The 12,803-nt window shown below is 38.9% G+C and overlaps 1 long non-coding RNA gene across 1 annotated transcript; it reads left to right on the top strand.

Annotated features, from left to right (window-relative positions):
* Window positions 1-11,481: 11,481 nt before the first annotated feature.
* On the top strand, window positions 11,482-12,558 carry LOC136219262 (uncharacterized). Its single transcript, XR_010684103.1, has 2 exons — window positions 11,482-11,736; window positions 11,803-12,558. It is a non-coding gene; the product is annotated as an uncharacterized lncRNA (long non-coding RNA).
* Window positions 12,559-12,803: the final 245 nt, after the last annotated feature.

The raw sequence follows: 12,803 nt of genomic DNA, 5'->3' as shown, positions 1-12,803 counted from the left end.
AGAATTAATAAGAGATTTACTTCTTATAATTAAAAGGGATAATTACTAATTTGACCCAATCAAGGACCCCAATTTACATATCTAACCCACCTTGCCTCAAAGTTACCAAATTAGACATTTTCACCCATTTTGGACAAAACTAACCTTAGTTCTATTTGATGAATCGATCTTCTTCTTCTTCTTCTTCTTCCTCCTCCTCCTCCGCTTCATCCGCTTCTTCTTCTTCTTCTTCTTGTTCTTCTCTGTTTCAACTTCTTCTTCAGTTCATCTTTTTCAATTTCTGATACCAATCGTTAGCGATTTTTGAGATTTTTGACATATTATGTTCAATTTTCCGTACAAATGGTATATTTTTTGCTTATACGCTTGCTTTTCTCATTGGTTTTCCCCCTTTCATCATCTGTAATGGTATCGTTTCAATTTCCTCTATTTTTCCATAATTTTTTTCATTTTCCTCCATTGCTGTCGCATTTGTTACGAAATTGTCGCATTTCGTCGCAAATGCGACAAGAACTGTCGCATTTCGTCGCAAATGCGACAAGAGTTGTCGCATTAACAAATGCGACAGTTCTTGTCGCATTTGCGACGAAATGCGACAGTTCTTGTCGCATTTGTGACGAAATGCGATAATTTCGTCACAAATGCGACAGCAATGGACGAAAATGAAAAAAATTTTATGGAAAATAGAGGAAATAGAAATGATACCATTAAAGATGAAGAAATAGGCAAAACCAACGAGAAAAGCAAGCGTATAAAAAGGGCGGCCCGGTCGCATTACGCGTCCCCGCTGAGCGAGGGTCCGGGGAGGGGTCCCACCACAAGGGTGTATTGGGGGCAAGCGTATAAGCAAAAAATATACCATTTGTACGGGAAATTGAACATAATATGTCAAAAATCGCTAACGATTGGTATAAGAAATTGAAGAAGATGAAGAAGTTGAAACGAAGGAGACGAACAACAAGAAGAAAGCGGATGAAGCGGAGGAGGAAGAAGAAGAACAAGAAGCGGATGAAGCGGAGGAGGAAGAAGAAGAAGAAGATCGATTCATCAAATAGAACTAAGGTTAGTTTTGTCCAAAATGGGTGAAAGTGTCTAATTTGGTAACTTTTAGGTAAGGTGAGTTAGATATGTAAATTGGGGTCATTGATTGGGTCAGATTAGTAATTATCCCTAATTAAAATTAATAACTGTTTGTTTTTTCTATTATAATTAGTAAGAGTTTTTTTTTTGCTATCAAAATAAAAATAAAAATATTTTAATTTATAATGAATTATTAAGAGGAAATTTTAATAAAATAATGTTTTCTTTATTAATAATATAATTACAGAATTTTCTCTTATTAAATGAGTTGAGAATACCCTTAATAATTTTTTACTTACTAATACCCTTTTTCTTGTTGTAGTGTTAATATGTGAGTGGGTGGGTTCATAAAGAGGAGTGGGATTGATGAATTAGAAGTTTGAGAACATGGTTGGGAGGTTTGTGCTGTGGAGTTTAGGACATATACGCATGTGCTGCATAAAGATGGGATTGGTCATTTGGTAAATTAAATGAAACACATGGTCTTGTTGAATGTATAGTTTGATATACATGAATAATATGGAGATAGAGAGAGATAAGTAATAGACACAATATTGATTTGAATCACCTTAATGATTATGGCTCTGTGGCGTTGTATTTATAGTGAGCCAATTGTAGTTTGTATAAGAATACAATACATAAGTATAAGAGTATTGAAACTCTACCTAGCTAGTGATATAGACAAATTGAAACTCTAACTAGATAGGAATCTATTTATAGGATAATAGGAACATTATCTCTAACACCCCTCTCAAGCCGATGGCGGGCACGAACAAAGAGGCGAGAGCGTAGCATCGTGAAGCGAGCAGGAGCTAGCGGCTTGGTGAGTATGTCTGCAACCTGATCATCGGTTGGAATGAATCGGACGCTGAGAAATCCATTTTGAACTTGTTCTCGAACAAAGTGATAATCCAGCTCAATGTGCTTCGTACGAGCATGGAATACTAGATTTGAAGTGAGATAAATTGCTCCAATATAACTGAACCGGGGTGGGTAGAGGGAAGCCTAGATCCGAGAGAAGTGATTTGAACCATAAGAGTTCTGCCGTGGCATTTGCCATTGCCTTGTATTCACTCTCGATGGAGGATCTGGCTATTGTTGGTTGCTTGCGGGTCTTCCATGATACAATGCTAGATCCAAGGTAGACACAGAAAGCACCTGTGGATCTTCTATCATCAGGACACCCTCCCCAATCACTATCTGAGTAACAATGAATGTGATCTAGTGGTTTGATGGACATGACTATCCCAAAGTCCGATGTGCCTTGAATGTAGCATAGGACCCTCTTGACTCCTTTCTAGTGTTCATTAGTTGGACAGTGCAGGAACTGACATAATTTGTTAACTGCAAATGCAATGTCAGGATGAGTGAATGTTAAGTATTGGAGTGCTCCCACAATGCTTCGATATTCATCTCTAGAGGGTAAACTGATGCCGAGCTCTTTTGAAAGCGTTGGTGTGGTGGCCATGGGAGTCAATGTAGGTTTGGAGTCAATCATCTTCACTTTGTCTAGGATGTCAGCCACATACTTGGCCTGACACAGGTGAATACCATCCTTCTCATATCTCATCTCAATTCCCAGAAAGTATTCTGCCTTGCCAAGATTATGAATGGGAAACTCCTGTTCAATTGCTGCAATTGTGTTAGTGACGTGTGCAGGGTGGTTACCTGTTATGAGGATATCATCAACATAGCACAAAATATAGGTCTTTTCAGTGTCGGCGCGTCTGATGAACAGAGAGTTGTCAGCCTGTGACATCTTGTACCCAAGTGAGAGGAGGAATGTTCGTAGCCGTGTGAACCATTCTCGCGGTGCTTGCTTTAACCCATAAAGACTCTTTTTAAGAAGACAGATATGATCCAATCGGTCACTGTCCCGAAATCCATGTGGTTGTTCCATATAGATTGTCTCAGATAAGTTTCCATGAAGAAACGCATTAGAGACATCCAGTTGATTGATGAACCAGTTGTTTGTTGCTTCAATGGCAAAGACAGACCAAATGGTTGTAGCCTTGATTATTGGATTTAATGTCTCTTTGTAGTCAATCCCAGCTTTCTGAGTGAATCCCCGTGCTACTAGACGAGCTTTGTATCGATCAATGGTTCCATCTAACTTCTTCTTTGTGTGAAAGATCCACCTAGAGGTGATGACATGCTGATCATGCGGTCTTGGTACAAGCTTCCAGGTGCCATTGTCAAGAAAAGCTTGAATCTCGTCAGACATTGTCGTGCGCCATTCGGGTTATTTATTGGCTTTACTGAAGCATGTGGGGTCCACTGTGCCATTTGGATGTGTAGCGAGAAGTCCCTCAAAACGTCCCCTCGAGTGAAGAGACGACTGTCGAAGTTGCATATAATGTTGATGTGGACCAATCATGGATGCATTGCGAGATCGGGGTCTTACAGTAGGAACATGAGCAGGTGGTACAGTTTCATGAGGAGGAGACTGTGTTTGTGGCATGGTGTGCTCTTTATGAGGTACTGTATTTGGTATGTCAGGTGTGTTGATGTCCATAGAGTCAGCCGGTGTAGTGGAATTGTTCTGAGGAACTAGTGTTGATGCAGCTGTAATGACTGGTGACAAACATTGGCGTGGAGCTAGTGGAACAGTGTTTGTTGCTTCAGAGTCAGGGGGAATAATTGGGGTACCAGGATGAGGCCCAGAATGACAGGTGTGATTGGTTGGGAATAAGGAACCAAGTGTGAAGAAGATAATATAGGATTGGGATTAGAGAAATTACCTGGATACGGACCGAGTAAAGATGGTAGTTGACATGACGTGCTTACCCCCAAGTTGCTAGATGAAGGTGGTGATGCAGTGGCTATTGAGGCAGGAAACACTTTTTCATTATGCTGCGCAAATTTACAGATGTATATGCGTCCGGTGGAATACTCAAGACAGATATTCCCAAAATGATTTTCCGATGGACGAAGGTAGACACATAACTTAGAACGGAAATCAAATTTGTGCTGGTTGTACGGTCGAAGGAGAGGATATATACCACTACCAAAAATGCGCAATGCCTTATAGGCAGGCTGTTTCTTGTAAAACATGAAATAGGGTGATTTGTTGTTCAGAATTTTGGTGGGTAGGTAGTTGATTAACCTAATGTTGTGGATCATGGCATAGTTCTAAAATTTGAGAGGGAGAGATGCATTGGCTAACATAGTAAGGCAAGTGTCAACATGTCTAATTTTTCTCTCAGCTATACCATTTTGTGCATGAGTGTGGGGGCACGCAATTTTGTGTATAATGTCATATCGTTTGAAAAAAGGTTGTAGTTTTTGAAATTCTCCCCCAAGATCTGAATAAATATTCTTAACCCTTGCACTATGCTGATTAGAGATCATGGCATAAAAATCACAAAAGGTTGAGAAAACATCACTTTTGTTCTTTAAATAGAAAACTCATCCAAATCTACTGAATTCATCAATGATAATTAAAAAGTAGCGGTGACCAAGACAAGAAATAACTGGAGCTGGTCCCCAAACATCCAGATGTAAATTTTCAAAAATAAATGTGCTAGAGCGACTAATAGAGGGTAAAGATCTTCTAGCAAGTTTGCCTAATGGACAAAAAGAATAATTGCGAATTGACTTTGAAGAGGATAGATTGTTTCTTTTGAGAACTGTGCTGACTGTCTGATTCTGACAATGTCCAAGCCGTGCATGCCACCTTTCAAAGACACCTTCTCTCCTACTAACAGGGTGGGTGTAAGGACATAAAGCCCATCTTTACTCGGGCCTCGTAACAGGATTTCCCCAGTTGTTTGGTCATTCACAAGAAAATGGTTAAACCAAAATTCAAAGAAACACGAATTGTCACAGGAATTTTTTTGAACAGATAATAAGGATTTAGTGAGCTTAGGAATAAGTAGGGCATCATTAACTTTCAGATTATTTATATTTGAGTTTCCAAAGTGAGAAATTTGCAGACTTTGACCATTGCCAAATTGAACCGTGTCATATCCTGGATATGGATGCATCTGTTGAAGTTGAGCTGGATTTGCCGTCATGTAATTTGTTGCTCCAATGTCAGGATACCACGACTGATTAGGACCCATGAATGGATTTGGTGGTTGTTGCCACGCCATGTGTGCTTGTGGTCCAGAATTGTAGTTTGACTGTGAATTGTTCTTCAGTCTTTTGCACTTATCAGCCCAGTGACTTGGATCACCACAGTTGTAGCACTTGCCACTTCTTCTCTTCTTTGGATTCTGCTTCTTTGATTGTGGTGGTTCTATTGTGGAGACGTTGGCTTCTCGGTGCGCAGGTATACCATCAGATTGAAGCAGAGTTGTCTTTCTTGTTGATTGGATCATGCCTTCAACGGTCTTCAAACTGTTCAAAATCTCCTGATAATTGATGTTTGTGTCGCGCTGAGTGACAAGATTCTGAACGGTAGAGTGATACTCTTCTCCCAAACCTTTGTAAAGAACTGACGGCAGTAAATGTCGAGGGTAAGGGTTCCCTGAGGTAGCCAGATCATCAAGAATAGACTTCACTTTTTGCATGTAAGCAGTTACTGACATCCCCCCTTGCTCAAGCTCATGCAGTTCAACACCTAACTGAAACTGTTTGGTTCCTGTAATAAGCCCATAGGCATCTTCCAAAGCTAGCCAAATGTAATGTGAATATTTGAGATATGCAATATCAGGAAAAACTTCTTCAAGGATGGAATTTAGGAGCAAAGTGCTAACCATATTTTCTAAATCATCCCATTGGAAAAAAGATGGATTTATGATTAAATCTGCAGCATATGTCATATAACCTGTTCTAGAAATAAATTGAGGTGGAGGAGGTGTTGAACTGATAATATGGGAAAAAAGATGATAGGTTTTGAGGGTAGATTCCATAGACATTCTCCATGCTTTGTAGTTGTGAGGGGTTAATTTGATGTTAATGGTGATATTTGTGGGAGGTTGTCTTGGTTGGGTGATAGGGGCAGAAACAGGTTCTGTATAGACAAGATTGATTGAAGAAATAGGATTTGAGGAAGGAATAAAATTAGGTCGAAAATTGTTTGAAGGTGCATCTACAGTATTGTGAAAAGAATTTGAGAAAAAAGATGGAGAAGGATCACGGGCTAATTGAGAGTTGTAAACAAACTGTGAAGTATTGATTCAGAAATAACCTGATGTTTATTACTGGCTTCAGCTGCTTGATAGGCGGCTAGGGCAGCAAGAACTGATGGAGAAAATAGGGTTTGAGTGGCTGTGGTGACCGATGGTTGTTGAGATTGAATCAATGGCTGCTGAACCGGGATCTATTGATGAAGCAATTGCGGCCGCACTGCTGCTTGATACGTTGCGATCGCAGCTAACACCGCGACATCGGCGGTTGAATTGGTCAGAGTCAGGAGAGGCACGGGTTGCGCATTGCGATTGGCAACGGCAGCAGTCACGGAAGACACCATGTTTTGGTGCATCGGGGCCTGCTGCGTCGGACCTTGGAGGCTGGCCGCCTGATACGAAGCAAGCGCGTCACGAACCGCCTGAGGTAGTGCGTCAGCCACCGTCGGTAGAGGCTGCTGTTGCAGTTGCGGTGGTGGATGCGAGGCCGTTGTTGCCGCAAGGAAGGACGACTCCCCGCTGACGAAGGGCGATGTAAAGCGCCAGTCGGAGCTCGATGCGATCGACCCTCCAGAAACGTCATTCATACTTTGATCAGGGGTGGCGGTCGGTGCAGCGACAGTAGCAGCGGTGGCGGTGGCAGCGGCAGAGGCGACGGCGGCGACATCAGTTTGATATTCAGTGTATGATGTTGATTGCGGATTATCAGAGGATGCGGAAGTTGAGACTACTGATACCATGTTGAATGTATAATTTGATATACAGGAATAATATGGAGATAGAGAGAGATAAGTAATAGGCACAATATTGATTTGAATCACCTTAATGATTATGGCTCTGAGGTCTTGTATTTATAGTGAGCCAATTGTAGTTTGTATAGGAATACAATACATAAGTATAAGAGTATTGAAACTCTACCTATCTAGTGATATAGACAAATTGAAACTCTAACTAGATAGGAATCTATTTACAGGATAATAGGAACATTATCTTTAACAGGTCTAATTACATTAGGTTGAGGTGTTAATGGAATTTGGCTCAGTTAATTATTTTAAAAAAGAATTCAATTATATAATTCGAAAAAAATGATGAAAACATGTTGATTCCTCCATTTGAACTAGGGTTGGAAATGGTTACCCTTGACACTACCTAACTCTAATAGCACTACTCATACTACCCTGTATAAAAGGGTATGAGACGGGTATGGGATCAAAACCATTACCCGTTAGGATAATAGGATGGGTATGGAAATACCCCTAGAGTATCCATTACCCGTCATAACTCTTTTATATATTAAAACATATTATTGTTTTTTCGATGTATGATGTGAGATTTGAATATCAATTTTTATTCTTCAACCATTAAGTGATACCACTAAACTACTTTATTCTTATGGAATAATATTCAATTTGTTCAATGTTTAGATGAATGATTTATTAAATTTATACTTTGTTAAATTTGTAATATTTTTTGTTTTAGTTATTGATTCGTAACGGGTAAGGATACCCGCGAATAAAAATGGGACGAATATGGGATGCAAAATATATACCCATTAGAGTAATGATACGTGTAATTAAAAAATGAATGGATAATTGTTTGGGGATACTATCCGCAGGTACCCTACATGTTGCCATCCCTAATTTGAACCAAACATCTATAAAATGAATCAAAAGGTTATGCATTCCCTTTTCGGAACAGATCCAAACAGTTTAGGAAATTCGGGATCATTCATTTCCTTTCCCCTTGTTTTCCATTATGTATCCCTTTCCGTTACCCATGGGCGAACCGAACACCCCCTAAATCTGTCACGGATTGTTGACCATTTTGTTACCATAATTGTATGGGTTATAATGATCGGGTTAGTATCGTATTGGTGTAATGTTAATTATCGGGTGTAGGGATGTAATCGAGTCGAGCTGATTCGAGTTTTGGCCTGCTCAGACTTGACTCGTCATAATGTTAATGAGGTCGAGCCAAGCTTTGAGCTCAATTCAAGCTCAAATTTGTGTTTGAGCTCAGCTTGTTTAGAAGCTTGTTTATTCATGAGACAGCTTGTTTATCTTGTTCCACAGCTTAGCTCGCGAGCTGGTCGTAAGCAAAGCTGTTCGTTTATTTTGTTCACGAGCAACTTGTTTATTTTGTTCATAAGTTTTGCTTATGAGAAACTCGTTAAGCATGTTCATGAATAAACTTGTTTATTGTGTTCACGAATAAAATAATATCAGATAAAACAATAACATATTTAGCAAATAAAATAATACATGCATAAATATTAAAAACCTCGTTTTAGTCATTAAATAAAAAACAGTGCGAGGAGAGGGAGGCGGAAATGAAAAGAGTAATGGGAGGAGAAGAAGTGAATGTCATTAGGGCTGTAAATGAGCCGAGCCGCTCTTGAGCGGCTCGGTGGTCGGCTCGATAAAAGCTTGGTTCGATTTATAAATGAGCTGCTCGTGAGCACGATTTAGTGGCTTGGTTCGTAAACGAGTCGAGCTTGAGTAGGTAAAAGCTCGGCTCGAAAGCTCACAAGCAGGCTCGATTAGAACATTTATGAACAACTTTTAGTTTTGTAGAAAACTACATAGTTTTGTGTTAGTTCACAAATATCTAAACTTAATATTATTTCATTTGCTATTAGATGAGTTCGTTCACAGACATGATAAATGAGTAATAGACGAACTATTTGTAAGCATATTGTCTATTTATTCACGAACTTTGCTTGTGAGCTTCTTTATGTATACAAGAGTTATTTGCAAGCAAACTTCACAAATATAATTAACGATTTACTCACAAACAATTCATGGTTAGATAATTTTCTTAATGAACCAAGTCTAAAGAGGAGTTTGGGCTCGAAACAAGCTCGAAGCTCGGCTCGAGCTCGTTGAGCAAGCCAAAGCTCGGCTCGGGCTCGGGCTCGTTAATTTTATAGCGAGCCGAGCTTAAGCAGGTCAAAGCTTGGCTCAGCTCGATTACAACCCTAAATATCATGAAGATTTAGAAAAAAAACCCTGAAATCTATTCTCTATCCTCCTAATCTAATTATATTTTACTATAATACCAAATAAAAGAATTTTAGAATGGATCATATATCAACTTATAATTATTAAATTAAATAATAGTCGATATTATTCATAAGCTTATTCACAAGCTTCTATCGAGATTGTTCATGAGTCTAGAAGCTATTCTTGAACATCATAATCGAACTAGTTCATGAACTTGTTCACGAGCCTATATCTGAGCTTGCTCGCAAGCTTTAGAGCCGAGATTTGTCATAATCAAACTCGACTCGTTTATAAATCGAGCGGAACCGAACCTTTATCGAGTCGACAACTGAACCGATGATAAGCAACTCGGTTATTTACAACACTATCGGGTTGGTAATAAATAAGTCAATCTAAATTGAACCCAAGAAAATATTGTGTCATAGTTATGTCAATACAATCGAATTAATGTTGATTTTATGTCGTGTTTACGAGTTATATATATAATTTTATTACAAAATTTAATTATAACATAAAAACAAACTTTTATAATGTTTTAACAACATCTTTTTTTTTTTTTTGAATAAAAGAATATCTTTATTGCCTTAAATCTGAAAGAAGAACATTATTGAGAAATGAGGGTGGAACAAACCACTCTCGACAACCAGACCTAGAACTAGCCGATCGGGCAATACAGTGAGCCGCGTAGTTCGCTGATCGCTTAACAAAAGAGATTGAACAACTATCTAAATCTCTAATTAGATTGACACAAATCTAAACTATATCAGCAAGGTAAGATAAAGACATTGAATGTCGCTGTATAGCTTGAACAATTGACAAACAGTCTGATCGAATCACAATATTATTAAGACCAGAATTTTTGATCCATGTGAGAGCCTCCTTAATTGCAATTGCTTCAGCCATCACCGGATCAGAAATCCCCTCCGTAACCGTTAGACCAGCATAAACAAATACCCCGTCATGATCTCGAATTAAAAAACCAGCCGAACAGAATCCTTCTTCTGCAAACAGCCCGGCATCAACATTGCATACCAGCTGCCCAGGCTCCGGATATTTCCATTTCACATCCCATCTTTCAGGAGGAACAATAGATTGCCGGAGAATTTGAGCCTTTCGCCACTCCTCCGCTGCACTTCTTGCCGATTCAACAATAGTCTGAGCCCGTGAGATTTTCCTCTCCCAGACAACAGTATTCCTATGCGCCCAGATACGCCATATCAGAACAACTAGTTTTGATGATTCCTCATCATTCTTTGATAATAGCTGACATTCAAGCCAACATAAAAAATTGCCCACATTCATCATCTTGTCATCACCAAAATTCAGAGACCAGACCTGCCTTACCACATAACATTCCAAAAAAACATGATTTTCGTCTTCCCCAACATTCTGACATATTGGACACAGATCAGGTAAAGCACTATGTCGCCTAACTAAGTTTGACAACGTTGGCAAATAACGCGCAAACAACCTCCACACACAATTCAAAACATTGTGAAGAGAGGAGAAAAACTTTGTGAAGAGAGGAGAAAAACTTTAACATGATCAGTTTTTGACCAAATAATTTTTTGAAGAAAACTTCAAACGAGTAAAACGGACCGGTCGGGACGGACGGGCGCATGCAAGGGAAACATAATTTAAAGGCTTATAAGGCCAAACCTTTATATACCCTTGTAAACTTCGTGGAACAGGAAAAGAATTTCTAAAAACAAAGTCACTAATTACAAATATACTCACACTAATCAAAGCTATTTTCTCCTCATCAAAGCCATTTTTTCACAATTTAAACCTCTTATTGGCTCATCCAAATCAATGGGTATTTCCCATAAGCCGAACCATATGATGTTGGTGGCCAAAAATTGTCAATTACAATTTCCTCCAAATTGACTTCTAAAAACACAGTTTATCCTTAAACTAAAAGTTACAAAAGTTCAATTCAAGCCAAGAATTAAAATTTGAATGACTTGTATTTGTCGGAGATTGATATAAGATATATGATTGGGCCTTAACTATAAGCTCGAGCTTTTGGTTCAATCGGTTCCATGACATGGTATCAGAGCCTCTAGGACCAAACGGTCGAGGGTTCGAGTCCCGGCAGCCTCATTAATTGGTGAAATTAAAAACATATGGTGGGATGGGCCTGTGTTGTGCACCCTGCAAGCCCAAGAGGCATTTGCGTGTTGAAAAATATTACAGCACAAAACTAACTGATCAGCTCTAAAACCAACCCAATAATTAAGCTGTATATACATATGTGTCCTCTTTTATGCTTTGTGTTGTGTTAGTGGCTGTGTATTTTAGCAGCCCGCCAGCAGTATCCAGCGTTATCAATTTACAACCAAAGGCTCTGTTGGACTCTGGATGGTGGTGTTATTACATTGACACCAATTTGGACCCCTATCACTGGTATGGAATAACCTGTGATGATGATGGCTTCGTCACTCATATTCATATGCCTTATGGTGCCATCTGCAACTAAGGATTGAACTTTGCCAAGCTGAACTTCTCTTCCTTAATTCCATCCCTCATTCTGCTGGATCTGAGTGCTAATGGATTTTGTGGGAGCATCCCATCTGAAATAGGTATGCTTCCAAACCTCCAATACATACGCTTGTACAATAACCAACTAACTGGTTCCATTTCTCCAGCTCTACGAAATTGAACTTACCTACGTTCTTTGGTTCTTAGTTCCAATCAGTTGAGTGGTCAAATACCTTCTTGGCTTGGTCTTTTACCCAATCTACAACAGCTAGACCTCAGCATGATTGGATTTCAAGGTGCAATTCCCTCCTCCCTTGCTCTCTTATCCAACTTAACCCATCTATACCTCTCTAAAAATTTGTTGGTGGGTCTCATCCTTTTTGCCATTGCTAATTTGACTCAATTGGAAAACTTGGACCTTTATTGCAACCACTTGGATGACATTATCCCTCCTGAAATTGGAAATTTGAAGGTCCTCCGTGATTTAGATATGTCTCATAATAATCTCACACTGGATCAATCTCTTTCTCCCTTGGTCTCTTATCTAACTTATCCCATCTAGACCTCTCAAATAATTTATTAAGGTTGATTCACAAAAATGGATATTGACTTCCCGAGTCAGTTAGAAGAGGAATTGCTCGCTTTGCAACTTGCTACTGCTAATGACTGAGTTTTTTATTCATGTTTTCACTTCAAGTTGTGGATTTTAAGTAGAATTTTTGAATCATGGAGATGTTGAATGAATACATTAGCTAGATTTCTGTTTTTATTGTATGTGGCATGAACAAAATTGGAAAATGATAGCGCTTGAATAGGCTCCAAATATCCTATCTATGGTTAGTTGCTGGAAAGTTAGATGTTATGAATTAACACCACATCTAATGAAGCCTTCAACTTACTTGAGTTGGAGAGTGTTGACTTCAGTTGTTTATTTTGCTGACACAGAAAAAATTTAAAATCAAACCGCTCTTTCATCGCAATTGCATAAGAAACATTGTAAACCAATCTATGGTTCTATATTACATCTCGAGATAAGGTACAAATTTAATCATATGGTTATTGAATTTAAACAGATATAAATTCCACATATAAAATCGTGCAATGTTAGCGTTGACATTTTGTAGATAAAGCAATTTCAAATTTTTATTAACGGCAGATCTAACAAAAG

This window comes from Euphorbia lathyris, chromosome 2 (genome assembly GCF_963576675.1).
Source record: "Euphorbia lathyris chromosome 2, ddEupLath1.1, whole genome shotgun sequence".
NCBI classification, from domain to species: Eukaryota; Viridiplantae; Streptophyta; class Magnoliopsida; order Malpighiales; family Euphorbiaceae; genus Euphorbia; species Euphorbia lathyris.
The sequence above is the reverse complement of the archived record's forward strand: the minus strand, read 5'-3'. Positions and strand labels throughout refer to the sequence as shown.